This window comes from Trifolium pratense, linkage group LG3 (assembly GCF_020283565.1).
Source record: "Trifolium pratense cultivar HEN17-A07 linkage group LG3, ARS_RC_1.1, whole genome shotgun sequence".
Lineage (NCBI taxonomy): Eukaryota > Viridiplantae > Streptophyta > Magnoliopsida > Fabales > Fabaceae > Trifolium > Trifolium pratense.
In genome coordinates, this window is record NC_060061.1 from 43,620,519 (window position 1) to 43,637,551 (window position 17,033).

Genomic DNA, 17,033 nt, shown 5'->3' on the forward strand with positions numbered 1-17,033 from the left:
ATATTACTACTTAAAAGAACACAATTCGACTCCTAATAACAACAAAATATTAATTTATAGATATTACGATTGCCTTGAATATTTTTTACCATTTATTTAATGTGTTGCATTACAAAATATAATAATTAAAAACAATATGTATATTAGGATTGCCAAGAATTTTATACGCATAGGACACTTACTTAATATTGTTGATAGTATGGGATATTCATCCTCTAGAAGCATTGTGATATAATTTGTTGATAATATAAATAGAGGAAGGTTATATTGACTCCAAGAGTAACTTTAAAGAGTTACTTCATATCTCCACCCTTGATTTTGTTTAAATCTAATGGACTAAAAGTAATTCTCATTAATAATGACGGACTTCATCTTCCTCAATTATTTCTCATCATATTTATGATTTTTTTTTTACAGTTTTATAGTTTCCTTTTATTATACTCAATATTCATTCTTTCCTTAATCATAATTTTTATACCACAATTAATAATTGTTAAAATAAGAAAAAAAGAAGCAATATCCACATATTCTTTCGAATCTCATATGCATTGTGCAAGAATGATTTCTTAACCATGAAAGCAAAAAGAATGTGTCAAGTGACATTACATCTCTCTATAAATAACAAGTTGAATTTGTTGATTTTTTTAACAGATTGAATTTGTTGATGATTTTATATAGGGACATGTAAACATTATCAAGAATGTCAAGTGTCATTCCTTAAGATTAATTGTAATCTTATATATGTTAAACCTAACCCTAAAGAAGAATATGTCAAGAACCTTTCTCTTCTTCTTCCTGACGATTTTGATCTAGGGACCTATATGTTGTTCTTTAATTGATAGAATAAAAAAAAAGTATTAATTTTGACAAAGAGGGAATCATAATGTTGTGAAGAATAATTAGAGAAGATGAGGTCTATGATTATTATTGAGAATTAAATTTACTCCATTAGATCTAAACAAAATCAAGGGTGGGGATGTGGAGTAACTCTTTAAAGTTACTCTTGGAGTCAATATAACCCTCCTCATATAAATAACCAGTAACAATAATGTGTAGTGTAATATAGAGGGAATCAACACAAGTGTTTATGTTGTTAAGTACTTATAACAAGGAACTTTAACATATTATTCTTAACTAGATTCATAAGTGGTGGGAACCAACCACAAATCATGTTTTCTTCTAACAGTCAACCCAAAAGATTCTGTCATGTCAAGTTCATTAGCCTTGTATCCATTAGGCATATTCCAATTAAAATGGAAAAGCAAATTTGCAAGTGAAATTTCTAAGTTAGCAATACCAAATGATATGCCAGGACACGTCCTTCTCCCAGCACCAAATGGTATAATCTGAAAATCAGCACCTTTGTAATCAAGTGAACTATCAATGAACCTTTCTGGATAAAATTTCTCAGCATTAATCCAATATCTTGAATCTCTGCATATTGACCATGCATTAACAATTACCTTGCTTTTGGCTGGTATTTCATATCCATTAATTTCACATTTTTCACTACATATTCTTGGAAGTAACAATGGACCTGGTGCATGTAGACGTAGTGTTTCTTTAATAACTGATCTCAAGTATTTCAGCTTGTGAAGACTTATTTCATCCACATTGCCTTTTTCGTTATACACACTTCTTACTTCAGCTTGAGCTTTCTTCATTACAAGTTGATTTTTAATTAATTCTGACATTGTCCATTCTAGAATTGTGAATGTAGTGTCGCTTCCAGCACCGAAAATATCCTGATCATAATTAATTAACATATTATACTAAATATGCATCTTTTATGCAGAAAAAAAAAGCAAGAGAGTGGAATTATTGTTTTTACAATTAATGATTATAATTAATTCATTCTCTTCTATTTAAATTATGTTTTGATAATTTTCCAATACAATAAAAAAATAAGTCTCACTTTGTGTTTTATGATCAAAATTAATGAATATTAAAATTAAAGGTCATAATTTGGAGTAGCTTTTATAATTTATTCTTGAAGTCAATATAACCCTCCTCATATATATCCGTGGACAAGGGCGGATCTTCTTGAGAACCCGTGAGGTGTCGCGGAGCCGTCTAAATTATTTTTTATTTCATAAATATAGGTATTTTCATGTAGTAGCAAAATTAACGTTTGTATATATATTATTTGATTCCAAAATATAGCAAAGTTCGCGGAGTAGGCTGGTGGTATTTAGTACTTATGGCAATGGGGCGGGGCGGGGACGGGTTTTGTCCTCCCAAACTCATAAAGTTCGGGTATTCCCCAAACTCATCCCAAATTCGAGCGGTGATAAAAAGGATAACCCAAACTCATACCCAACGGGGATCGGGTATCCCCAACGGGTTTCGGGCATCCCCGTTACGCTTCTTTTCACATGAATTTAGATTGTATTTTAGCTTTTTTTATTTTAAAAAAAAAGTTAAATGTCCAAAATTATTTTCTCTCAACAATATTTTTTTAAATAAAGAAAAAAATAGAGAAAATAGTTTGTTTAATACTCAAATAAAAAATAAATAAAAAATATATGAATGTAATTTAAGAGATTGTTTAACCGTTTTTAATTTAAAAGATGTGTAATCTATTTTTTAGTATAAATGGAGCGGGTCGGGGATGGGTTCGGCGTGGGTATCAATGTACCCATTACCCGCCCCAATCCCATCTTTTGAAATCGGGAAAAACCCAAACCCAAACTCAAACTCAGTCAACTCGGATTTTCCCCGTCAAAATAGATATGGTTTGGGCGGGTACCCATGGGTATGAGTTTATTGTCATGCCTAGTGGTATTATGCCCTATCCACAACCTTTGGATCTTGGGTTGAACACCCTCTGGTTCCATTTTTTTATTTTATTATTCTATTTTTTCACTGCACTCCCTAACATTTTAAGTAAGATCAGCCACAGCACGTGGAGGGATCAAATTAATAACTCAATATTAAACACTCTTTATAATGAAAAAAATTTAAATTAAATTAAAGTTGGGGGACTAAAATGACAAGAGAGTGAATATTCTAAACTAAAACCACCCCAAATTAACACCTAAATCAATCCCACTCTTCTCCCTCTTATCCTTGAATTGTAATCAATTGAAGAAAGATTGAAGATGAATGCAGTTCCTCTATTTTCTCAACCTTCAACTACCCATGGTTTGTTTTTCAAAGATTCGGTAAGCTAAGTGTCCGGAAAATATTAGATACACAATGGAGAAGTGAGACTCAATAAGTTAACTACGGTACATGACTACATGTCAACAAGAATAAACGGTTTCGTGATTAAAGATAACCTCAGAGACCACTTTGACTAACGAAAACTCGATTCAAGGACTTTAAAATGCTTTTTATTTTTAATGATTCCTGGAATACTATGACAGATAACGACACTTTCAAGTTTCAAGAACGAAAATGATTGTTCACTCAATACTAACAATATTAACATTTACCATTGAAAAAAAATTTAACATAGTACTTACCAAAATTGTTGCTTTCACAACGTTGTCTGATAAGGGATGTTCCAAATCACCATCCTTTTGCAGCTTCAAAAGAACATCAACAAGATCCTCACCTGTTTCTTCCTCAGCCTTTGTTTCTAAATTCTTTTCTCTATGACTTCTTATAATGTTCTCTAGTATCTTATCTGTTTCTCTATGAATCTTCTCGATTTTTCGCCTTAATCCTGTAAGAACTGGAAGAATTCCAATTGAAGGATACAAATCAGCCAAAGAAAACCCTGCAGCTATCTTTGAAAGATCCTTCATAAGTTTCCTAAACTTTTCTTTATCTTCAACTTTTGCACCAAAAGCTTCTCTTGATGTTAATCCATAAGCCAATGAATCAAGCTTCTCACTAAGATTTATAGATGACCCTTCACACAAAATTATATCTTTAACAAAATTTGCCAATTCTTCTTCCCTTTGTAATCGAAAAGATTCAACCCGCTTTTGTGATAAGTAATAGCTCCATAGTGCAAATCTTCCTCATCTGCCTCCAATATGATCCATGTGGTGAAAAAGTCATACCTTTAAAGCCATAAGATATTATTTCAGCTGCAAGAAGTGGTGGCCTATTTGCAAAGTTGAGATCATGTGTTTTCATTACCTCTATAGCCATTTCTTGAGATGAAAAAACTATGCAAGAAAGTTCACCAAGCTGCATATGCATGAGAGGTCCATATTGTTGTGCTAATTTTCCTAGGGATTGATGAGGTAAGGCTCCAAGCTGGTGGATGTTCCCTATGAGAGGAAGCTTTCTTGGTCCTGGTGGTAATTTGGAGTTTGTTTTCTTGGTTGTTGATTTCCATGTAATTTTTATTAGTATGAACAAGAGGAAACCAAGGATAGATGATATGATAACTTGAAGCTCATACCCCATGGTTACTTTGGAAATTAACTCAAATTAAGTTTGTTTAAGGTTTTGGTGACTACTTATAAAGAAAAGTTTTATGGGTGCACCTAGCAGGACCTTGACGGAGTAACTGCGTCACGCAGTTACTCATCTTAGTTGTTCAATCTAAAATTAAATATCGAGATTGATTACAGTTAATTTTGTTAATATGTAATCTGAACCGTCTGGTCTAAAATTCAAGACTGCGATTTAAAACCGTGTTGTACTGTATGCTGCTTTTACAACAATCGATAATATTCCAAACATGAACAAGAGATTAATCTTACGAGTTACGACGATTTATTTTATGAAGGACCACTATCAACCGATAATATTTCTTATACACTATCATGAAATTGAGTACAACAATTATTATATTAAATTTTGAGTAATCACACAATAGAAATAAAAAATTAACAAAATTATATTAAGTCATTTATATTATTTATTTGTAACAGTACCCTCATTTATTTTATTTTATTTTTTATTTAAATTGATATATATATATATATATATATATATATATATATGGGGGCTGCTAACTTAGACCAGTTGGGTCTAAGTTAGCAAGGTGCACCTTTTCAGTTGGACAAAAATACCCATTCTATTTAATTAATTAACCAAATTACCATCAATGGACGCGGATCCAGTGTCGCGCGCGTACCGCGGGACCATGGTTACAAACCGTTGATTTCCATCAGACAGCCAAGATCTGATCTCATCATGACTGTCTGATCAATCAGACAGCCCAGATCATCCGAATCCATCAGATACCAGCGCGTGCACCACACTGGATTACACCCTGGAGAGAGAAGAATCTACTTTTTAAAAGCAGGACACGTGTCGCTGTCTGATCGGCTGGGCGTGATTTTTTTCCATTTAATACTTTGAACTCAATTATTTCGTTGTAAATTAATTTATTTTTTTTTATACCAAAATTCATAATTTTTTTTTCTCTACAAATAGAGACTTGTTTCGTTTGATTTGGACACAGAAAAAAAAACCCAATTTTTCACTACCTTAATCTCATTTTTCACTACCTTACATCAACTCACTGAAACCATTCTACCAGCAAAATGGTTTCAGATTACAACTCTCTGAAACCATTGTACCAGATAAATGGTTTCAGAAGCAAACACAATTAATAAATTACTCACTGAAACCATTCTACCAGTAAAATGGTTTCAGAATACAACTATGTGCAACCATTCTACAAGCTAAATGGTTTCAGAAGCAAATAACTAATAATCAACTTACTAAAACTATTCTACCAGCAAAATGGTTTCAGATTACAACTCTCTGAAACCATTGTACCAGATAAATGGTTTCAGAAGCAAACACAATTAATAAATTACTCATTGAAACCATTCTACCAGTAAAATGGTTTCAGAATACAACTATGTGCAACCATTCTACCAGTAAAATGGTTTCAGAAGCAAACACTAGTTTTTAATTACCGTTTTATCTCATTTAATTAACTAAAAATAGTTTCAGGTCTCCAAAAATTTTATAAAATATACCAAAAGTTCCAGAATATTATCTACTATTTTCCTGGTATAATGGTTTCAGTGAGTTGGTTGAGTGGTGCGTGTTAAATTACAACACACAAGTAACGTATTTAGTAGACAAAAAATGAGATTAAGGTAGTGAAAAATTGCATTTTTTTTTCGGTGTCCAAATCAAACGAACCAAGTCTCTATTTGTAGAAAAAAAAATTATGAATTTTGGTATAAAAAAAAAAATAAAAAATTAATTTACAACGAAATAATTGAGTTCAAAGTATTAAATGAACAAAAATCACGTCCAGCCAACCATTGTGTGACACGTGTCCTACTTTTAAAAAGCAAATTTTTCTCTCTCCAGGGTGTAATCCAGTGTGGTGCACGCGCTGGTATCTGATGGATCAGGATGATCTGGGCTGTCGGATTGATCAGACAGTCTTGATGAGATCAGATCTTGGCTGTCTGATGGAAATCAACGGTCTGTAACCATGGTCCTTCGGTACGCGCGCGACACTGGATCCGCGTCCATTGATGGGTATTTTGGTTAATTAATTAAAAAGAATGGGTATTTTGGTCCAATTGAAAATGTGCACCTTGCTAACTTAGACCTAACTAGGGTCTAAGTTAGAAAACCCCTATATATATATATATATATATATATATATATATATATATATATATAATTTTTTAAATTTTGTTAAAAAAATACTGATGTAGCAAGTAATACATGTAGTCTTTAAATTTACCCCAAAATTTTAATAAATTTTATTATTATATATTATTCAACGTCCACTTTTATTTAATATAAGACTTTTATAGACAAGTATTTTATGTATGACCGTATATTAATTCAACCGGTTAAATTTTATTATTATATATTATTCAACATCCACTTTTATTTAATATAAGACTTTTATTGACAAGTATTTTATGTATGACCGTATATCAATCACGTTAATTGGTATTCCTTCGGTCCTTAATTTAAGAGAAAATTTATTTTTTTTAGATTTGTTGAGAATCTAATATATCTAGTTCATATTATTACTAAATACATTAGATTCTCAATTAATTTAAATAATAAGGCTTCACTTATATTAAAGACCGGAGAAGAAGGAAGTACATTTTATAAAGTAAAAACATAAAAATATCTATCGATCGTTAGTTGGTTCAGTAGTGATTGACGCTGAACTTGGTAGGGAGGACCGTGATTAAAATCTCCCGCAACTGCAAACGAGAGGGGGCTGGAACCACTTGATGTCAAAACTGACCTCCGAACCAAATTCAACTGGTTGTTAAAAAAAGGCTTAATTACTTAAATGGTCCCTTAAAGACATTTTAGGTTTCACAATGGTCCCTTAAAGGAAAAAAAAAAGATCGGATTGGTCCCTTAAAGATATTTCCGTTAGTCATTTTGGTCCTTTCCGTTAGTTTTTAACACCAAATGTATTAAGTGGACCAACATTGTATATGGTCCACCATAGATCTCACTAAATGTTTTAATTTAAGTCGTTTGATCTTATTGAAAAAAAATAGCCATTAGATTGTGAATGACCACTCTATCTAATAGTATACCATTATCAACTAATTTTATTTTCTATTCCTTCATCATCTTCCTAACTTCTTTTCCAGATTCATCATCATCTTCATCACACCTTCAAACAAAACTCATAAACTCCAAAATAAAATCCAGAAGAAGAAAAAAATTTAACCCAAAAAATTTAAAAATCTCAATAAAAAGGATTCCTTGAAAATATTCATCAACATCATCATAAATTACAACAACATCTTCATAAAATCACCAACAAACTCACACTCTCACCAAAATAACCAACACATAACACAACAAAGAAATAGAACAAATAGGAAAAGTAGAAAAAGGAAAAAAACGCAGGAACAAGCATTTCATCTTTCTTTGCAAATCATCATCAACCACCACTGCACACCACCAGCCGCTCCCCCTCCGCTACCTCCATCTCTGTCGACAGCCGCACGCAACCTCCACTCCATCGTCGTTCTCTCTCTCTCTCTCATGGTTTCATTGTGATATGTTCTGTGATCCACTAGATCTGATATGTTCTTGGATTGAAGCTTTTCTTTTTCTAGTAGGTTTTGAGATTTGAGATTTGAACTTTATTTTTGTGATATTTTTGTTTACAGATCATAATGGATTTGTTGTTTGATTTGGATTTGATCTAGTTTTTTTTTTTTTTTTTTCTGGATTTTTTCTTTCCTAACTGTTTTATTTTTCTTCTTTCTTTTCTGGATTTCTGGACATGTATTTGTTTAATTTATGTGGTTTTGGATTTTAATTCTCTGGGTTGAAGTGTCTATTTTGAATTTGTTTAAAGATTTCGAATTTTTTTGTTGAAGTTTATGTAAATGTTCATGAAAATGAAGGAGAAGATGAAGGAGAAGATGAAGGAGAAGATAAAATTGAATGTTGGTGGTACACCATTAGTAACAGTGGACCCGTGGAAAACTAACATTTTTTTTAAAAAATTAACGGAAAGGACCAAAATAACTAACAGAAAAATCTTTAAGGGATCAATTTGGACATTTTTTTCTTTAATGGACCATTGTGAAATTTAAAATGTCTTTAAGGGACATTTAAGTAATTAAACCTAAAAAAAAAGCATAAAAATATCTGGAATGAAAAACAATGTCAACTACATGTGTTGCATGCTGCGAATTCTTGTATTTAATTGTTGTTTGCGGCCACGTCCTTCTGTTATATTTGTCGCACATCACATCACATAATAATTCAATTTTTTGTTTTTGGAGTTACCATAACATAGGTATAGAGTTCATTTCGTTTTTCTTTTTTTTTTCATAGGTATAGAGTTTCTATGGATTTGGATCCTCTAATTCAGAAAATCGATCATGTGCAATCAAAAGCTTAATGCAGTTGATTTATAGCCGTCCGATCACAATCGAACGGTTTAAATAAATTCAGTTAACAAATACAGTTTTAAATCATAACCGTCCGATCTTGATCAGACGGCTATAAATGAAATGACTGCACGACTGCACTCAAAAATCGAATGCATGGAATCCTGGTCCCTCTTATTCACTCTCATTTTCATCTCTCTCAATCATCTCTATCTCTCTCTTAAACTCACTATCTCTCATTATTATTTTAAAATTTTTTATTGAAGAGAGAGATTGAAATTAAGAGAGAAATAAAGAGAATTGAGATAAATGGAAAGCAGAGTGAAGGAGATGATCCAATCACGTTTTTATAGGCACATAAAAATGAATTCTCCTCTCCTATATCCAAATTCTTATGAATCTGCTCTTTTGAATAACGAGAATATTAAAAACCGTCCAAAATTAGTGTATTGATACTAGTATTAAAAGAGGAAGAAAAAAGTCACCTAATTTTCCAATTTGGTTTTAGAATGTGCTTCTATATTGGCCTACCAGTCTGAAAATAAAAAATTTACAGGTTGGAAGTAGAAACCAAAACTCCTTAATAGCATTCAATAGTTGAATGATACTCTCTCTCCGTCTCAAAATTATCGTCACAATTTGACTGTGTGCACTATTCATACAAGTTACTTTGACCATATTTTTTTTAGTAATGTTTAAAGATAAATATTAGCATGTGAGATCATGTTAGATTTGTCTAGATGAGTACAATCAAAATATCAATTTTTCATAATTTTTAATAATACACAACTAAAAATATTAATGATCAAAATTGTGTATCAGCAAGTGTACAGTAGTAAAATGTGACAATTATTTTGGGACGGAGGAAGTACATAATAGGAATCATATACAAATGACAAATCATGCTTTCTCCTCACAACCAAACCAAATGACTCGCTCATGTTAAGTTCTTCGGCCTTTATTCCATTAACCATTTTCCAATCAAAATGGAAAAGCAAATTTGCTAATAAGATTTCAACATTTACAATGCCAAATGTAATACCAGGACACATTATTTTCCCAGCACCAATGGAATAAATTGAAAATTCAAACCTTTGTAATCAATTGAGCTATCAATGAACCTTTCTGGAAAAAACTTCTTAGGTTCATCCCAGTAGTATGGATCCATTCCAATTGCATAAGCATTTACTATGACCTTAGTCTTGGCCGATATCTCATATCCATTAATTTCACAATTTTCACCGCAAGAAAAAGCCATTTTAGTGGCCACTACAAGAATGGTCGGGCCCCTCAAAGTGGGAAAAACGGTCACAAAGTTGAAAAATCAGCGAACTTACCAACGTCAATGATCGGCCGCAAAAATGGTCGCTGGAAATACTTACCGGAGGCTTAATCGGCCGCAAACTTATGGCACAGGTCTGACACAAACTTACCGGCGGCCAGGACCGCCGCAAACTTATGGCACATGACTGACACAAACAGACAAACTTACCGGCAGCCAGGACCGCCGCAAACTATCAGAACAAGCACAGACTCACTTACCGGCGGCCTAGACCGCCGCAAAATACTAGTTAAATACAATTATTTATTTTGACTTAGCGGCGCCTTGGACCGTCGCAAACTTAAATATATATTTTTTTAAAAAAAATTATTTATATTAATTATTTTGTTTATTAATTTAGAAAATATAATTATTAAAAAACTTAAAAAAAACGTATTTTTATTTAAATAAATAATAAAAAGAAAATTTAATATATAATAAAAAACATAAATTAGAAATAAAATATTCAATAACAAAATACACGATAATTGTCATACATTACAAACGAAATATACGATAATAGTTATAAATGACAAACCAAATACGAAATACGCGATAAATGTCATAAGTTACAAACCAAATACGAAATACGCGATAATTGTCATAAGTTACAAACCAAACGCCACCATAGTTCCACAAATCTAGAAGAACAAACACTAGAAGAAATTTGGAGAAAAAACTTAGAGAGAAGTAGGAGAAAATTGTAGAGAGAAATCGAAATGGTGGAAATGAAATGAGAAGGAAAGAACGAGTATAAAACAAAACAAAATTACATCACATCGCAAATTTAAAGTAGTGTTTTTTTTTGTCTCCCCGTCCTTTTGTTATCATGTCATGTCACACATCACAAATTTATTTTTATTGTTTTCTCTTCAATTATTTTCTTCTGATCCTTTATACGCTATCTTGTGAGTGAAACTGACATTTTGTTTTTGAAATTATTGGCTCGCCCCTTTCTCTCACTATTCCGAGTGGAAAACAACAGCATACTCAACAATCTTTGAGCACCTTTTAAGCTCTAAAATTTGTTGCTTCTACGATTTCTTTACTATTTTGTTCTTGTTTCTGTTCTTATTGTTTTAATTTAAAAGAGTCTGATTCTTATAAACTTGCTCCATATGTAAATAAAATAATGAGAAAACATTGGAAGAAAAAAAAATGTTGAAATCTAATAAAAAAAAGAATATAATATTTGATTTATTGTTATGCTTGGAATGAGATAGGAAAGGTCAATGGTGGGAGGAAGAGGGAGAGATAGTTTTACAAGATGAAGCTCTTTCCTTACCTTCACAACAATGGAGATTTGTGAGAAAAGTTGGATGGAGGATGAAGTTTCTCTCTCTTTGTTTTTCGTTGCCAATTTTCTCTCATATATGAGGTGTCATGTTTTGATTGGTTGACCAAATATCATTTTTTGGTCACGGGACCATAGAAGATTATCTCACAAATGCATTTTTTTTTCAGCAGTGCTATATGGCACGACAGCCAATAGCACGACAACTGCACGAGTATGTGTTTTGTTTCTTTACCATCCACGCAAAACTTTCTTTTCTAATGTCTTTTTAAAAATAAAATAAAACATAAAAAGAAGAGAAAATCTCGGATAGTTTTCGCCGTCTGCAAAACTTTGTTTACTTCGTTGTACACTTGTAGTTGTCGCTGCACCCTTCACCCATGTAGTTCTAGTTGCACAACTAACACCGTTTGTGTATCTCTCACTACTCTCTACCTCACTCCCTGCAGATCTGAAAATAAGATGAAGCAAAACCACTATCTTTGTCAAAGCACTCTCCTGACTCATGGAGAAGTACCTCAATCAAAAGGGGACACGCTTAGCACCAGCAACGGAGGGGTAAAACAAATATCAATTTCCTTGTAAATTAAATTACAAACATGGAAGCATTTTTTTTTCTAAAAAAACCAGAGAGAGATGAAGATAAGGGAGGAAACGAATTTGATTGGTGCGTCGTCGTCAACATTGATGTTGTTGCCGCACAACTACCATGGTTTGCTACCACGTTGTTGTCATTGTCTTCATAGTCACCGCTAAAATTGTCATTTTGTCATCGCCATCGGTAAAGTTGTTGTTGCTGTCACCGTTGGCTCTTACTGTCCGGCGAATAGTTGCAGGTGAGGGAGTAAGAGAGTTTCATGATGCCTTGCAACGTTTAATGGAGATGCGATTTTAGAAAGAAAAAAAAATTAATTGTATTGAAGGTGCCGCGTCATGTCGTCGGATATACACGAGAAAATCAGTCGTGCACTTGAGCATTATCCTTTTTTTTTCCATAGTTTCACTTTCATTAGAACAGCATAATAAAGATCGGTGATAAATATAAGAGAAATTTATTTTTTAAATTAATTAAGAATCTAATGTATCTGGTTGATAATATGGTTCAGATACATTAAATTTTTAATAAATTTAAAAAGTAAATTTTCTCTTATATTTAGAACCGAAGGGAGTAATATCTTAAGGACATTTTGAATTAGTTGGAAAATTGTTTTTTTAGTTCTTCTTTAAAATAGACAATTGAGATGTTTAGTGGAACACCTCCAATGAAGGTGCACCGGTGGGAATTCATTTTTCCATATTTTGGTTTTCAATTTTTCTTCTTTGTTCTATAAATAATTAATTATAAAGGAGTCTCACATATCCTAACTCAACTAATAAAAATATCAAAATTGTTAGGTCGGACGTCATGATATAGATTCGAATCCCGATTCCTTCACTTTATATGTGCGAGTTTCTATCTACCTTTTGAATTCATTTCATCTATCTAAAAAATAATTAAGGAGATGCATGGAAAACCAATTTTTTGATTATCAATATCTTTTGAATGAAAGTTTGTTAAAACTTAGTTAATTATTTGATTAAATTATTTCTTTTAAGACGATTGCTAGCTCTTCGCCCTTCAAATTTTCAAAAATGCCCCTAAAAGTACCTCCTTTCGAGTCTTTTCGATTACAAAGGGAAGAAGAAATAGAAAATCTTGTCAAAGATACAACTATGAGTGAAGGATCACCTATAAATATTAGTGAAATGGTTGATTCATTGGCATATGGATTAAGAGCAGCTGTTGGTGCACAAATTGAAAGTAAAGAAAAGTATAGGTAAACTTATGAAAGATGTGTCAAAGATTGCTGGAGAATGTTATAAGAAATCATGAACAATAGAATTTGAAAACATGGGACAAGGAAGAAACAGGGGAAGATCTTGTTGATGTTCTTTTGAAGCTGCAAAAGGACAGTGATTTGGAACATCCCTTATCAGACAGCATTATTAAAGCATCAATTTTGGTTAGTACTATGTTACAATTAAATGTTGGAAAATGAATAATTTGAATTATTAGTAATAGATTGCATCAATAAGAAGAAAATATGTCTAAGAATCCCTTTCGTTAGCATGTTAAACTTTTGAATAAAAATTACAATAATGTAGGCTTCGAATGCTGACATTCGAAAGAAAGATGTTTTATGGACTTGAGCTATTTTCATTTAAGCATGAAGTTTCAGGTGAAGTAGTAGTTGGATTCGAAGGGCAGTTTGGTTCGGAAGACAGTTACTCGCCCAAGACTGAAGAAGGATCGTGGGATTGTGCGCTTATAGCTGGCGAAGCACGTTTGTACGTAGGTAGTTACTTATTTCTATGTCTATAAATATAAATTTCTTCAGTTGGAATAGGCGTCACAATTCAGATACAGAAAATTCACAAAACTTAAAGTATTCATGTCTTCGAGAGAAAATTGTGCAGTGAAGAAAATGTATGAATTTGTGAACCATTTCTTTTCATTGTAAAACTTTTACATTTCAATGCAATTTTAACCTTTTCATTGCAATTTATCTTTTGAAGTTTTAAATGGTTCTCTCATTCGAGTGAACTTCTTGTTCAATTTACATTTTATGTGCAATTTACGCTTTTAAAACTCTTTTTCAATCGTCTTTATTTACCTTTTTCCCGCAATTAATCTCAGTAAATGTTTATTTCAATAATGAACATTCAATCTTTTTCATAATCAATGCACAAAACATGTCTTAGGATTTACTAGTTGATCCTGCAAGTAATTAATTTAAGCTAGCGGTTGTTTACCAAAAACCAATGTAAACAGAAATAGAGAAGGTTGATAGATTAAACACACATAAGAGGAAGACTCATTGTACTAAATATATCATTTTATTAATTTAATATCTCATTTTTAAGTTGATTTGTTTTTGTCTATATAATAGTGATTTTTTCCCACTAGTATCCGGCCCACTGGATCACCTAATGGTTCGGTGGTCAGTTCTGACATCAAGTGGTTTCAGCCCTCTTTGATAGCAGTTGCAAGGGATAATAGTGACTTTTTAAAGTATTCTCTCTCATTTACAATAATTATTAAAATAATAAACTAATTTCTATTCTAATGAAAAAATTATATTTTTAGACTAGAAATTGTTTAAAAGCCTAAAGAAACACAAATAAAACTATTAAAAATGTTGATTTTTCTCTCAAATATTATGTAACAAACACACTTTATAAATGTTAATTTAGTGAATTGAGCAGATAAAAAATAAATTAATATGGAGAATTCCATTTTTCCATTACTCTTGATATTTGGTCATACATAAAAAATGAAGGTAATAACAAATACAATTACTAATAAAATAAAGAAGGATTAAGAAATGAAAATAATATCGACAAAGATTAAAAATTGCATACACAATATAAACTTTGAAAGATAAATAAAGATTAATTTTGGCATATAAAAATTAATTTAATAATAACATATAATTAATTTAATAATAATAATATATAAATTAAAAAATAATTTTGATGAACGATGATAGAATATGGTGTGGACACTTTATTATAGTCTATAGTAGACCTTTGTAATGGTGAAAATTTGTTTCTCATAATAAGAGACCTACATGTCTTTCCCATGCTAGACTCGTCCGTGTTACAATTTGGGAAGGTAAATCTTCCAATCACACCTTATTGGGCTCAAACAGTACAAAATGGACCACAAAGTGGGCTACAATATTATTTCTACGGTTTATATGATGAATCCTACTTCTCGCACCCGCTGAGAGTCATGACCATCCCCTCAAAACCCCATTTTACCCCTCTCTACTTACGATGTGAGTGTGTAAATAGAAAAATTGGGAGGGAAAAAGTTCGCTTTTTAGATAGCAAACTGCAGTTGAGTTCGCACTATACATAGCGAGTGGTAATATTTTATATTCAAACGCGACGTATGCGCCTCCTATGAATGAAAAAATTATGAAAAAAAAAGAGTTAGCTTTCTAGATAGCAAACTCTAGTTGAGTTCACATTCTAGATAGATACCAAACTGCAGCCGACGTTCGCTTTCTAGATAGCAAACTGCAAACTGAGTTTGCTTTCTAGAATGCAGACTCATTTTTTCATGATTTTTTCATTCTAGGGGGTGGATATGTTGGGTTTGAGCTAAAAATATTGTCACTCGCTACTTAGAGTGTGAAAAAGTGCTCGCATCCTAGAAAACGAGAGGGTTAGTTTGGTCATTTCATGGGGTGACTGAGGGAATCCAATGGGTGTGAAAAGATGGATTCTTTGATGATAGCTTCTCTTTCGGGATCCCATGTTTCTTTTATATCCCAAAAATTCCACTTTGCCCTTGAAAAAATTCGGAAGACAGAAACCAAAGATTTTTTCAAGGCAAAAAAAAATTCGGTAAATAAAAACCGAAGTTTTTATTGAAGGGCAAAAAAGGAAATTCATGGAGGAAAAAAGAAACATGGAGGGCCAGAAGAGAAGCTATTGGTTTATATATCTAAACCTATACAATTATATAACAAAAAACCTAAGTTGTTGTCTTATTCTTAGAACAATGTTACCGGTGTAAGTTCTAGGCAAAAGGGTTCTTCTGTTTCGGAAGCAGCAATCTTTGGCCAGAACGATCGTATAGTACAATGCATACGCCTCCGCAGTGAGGGGATCGGAGAAACTGTCAAACTTCCATGTAGCCACCGCCATAGCTGCACGTTCATCATTGAGAATGATGGCTCCCATACCCGAAGAACCATCTTGACTCAAATTAATTAGCATCATAGTTGGCTTTTAGCACTCATAGAGGTTTCTGCCATTTGAAATTGTGTTGCCGGGTTCCGTTAGAATTAGGGATATAATTTGAAATTGTTGTTAATATTGTGCTCATGTGTGTTGGGTAGGGGTGGCAAAATAGATCGGGCAGTCGGGTCAGGCCGTTTAATCCGTTGTTTTTAGCAGGTTAATCTGCTTTAAAAATGGGGCGGGAGAGTTGGCCCACATGCATTTTAAAAATAAATTGTTCCATTTTTTTTTCTTTCTAGATTTGAGATAGATGAAAAAATTGAGAAAAAGTTTAAACTTCACTGGTTAATTGATCGTTGTTGTACGTGGTCAAAATGATTAAACAAAATAAAGAACGTAGTAACAATGCAGTTGGTCGTCTCTCAAGGACCTCTGAATTATCAATAGCAAAAAATAAGAACTTAAATAAAATCAAAATTGGGGATTTTGGTTGGTAATAGAAATTTGTTAATTAAGAGAAGAAAACTTAATTACTTTATTTTTTACGGAGATAAGTTAATTACTTAAAACGACCAATTCACTAGTTACGATTATTTTTCATTCAGATCTATCCTAGATTTCAAAATATTATTTTCTCATGATTCTATTCTGAATTCTGATTCATCACATGTTTAATATTTCTAAATTTTAGTAAATGAAAATTTTGTAAAGTGTTAATCATGCTTGAAGAAAATTCATTCAAATATTTAAGAGTTTAAGGTTAATTAAACAAATTTGATATTAGCAAGGATTAAAAATTTCGTTTAGCGAATTTTTGTAAAACTAAAAATATTATAAAAATTAAGGATTAAAGGTCTTCATTTTATAAAAACTCAAAATATATTTAACACAATTTTTAATTATTAACACAAGATGA

General features: G+C 32.0%; 1 pseudogene; it reads right to left on the bottom strand.

Moving 5' to 3' along the window:
- Positions 1 to 1,084: 1,084 nt before the first annotated feature.
- LOC123912963 lies at positions 1,085 to 4,493 on the bottom strand (annotated as a pseudogene).
- Positions 4,494 to 17,033: the final 12,540 nt, after the last annotated feature.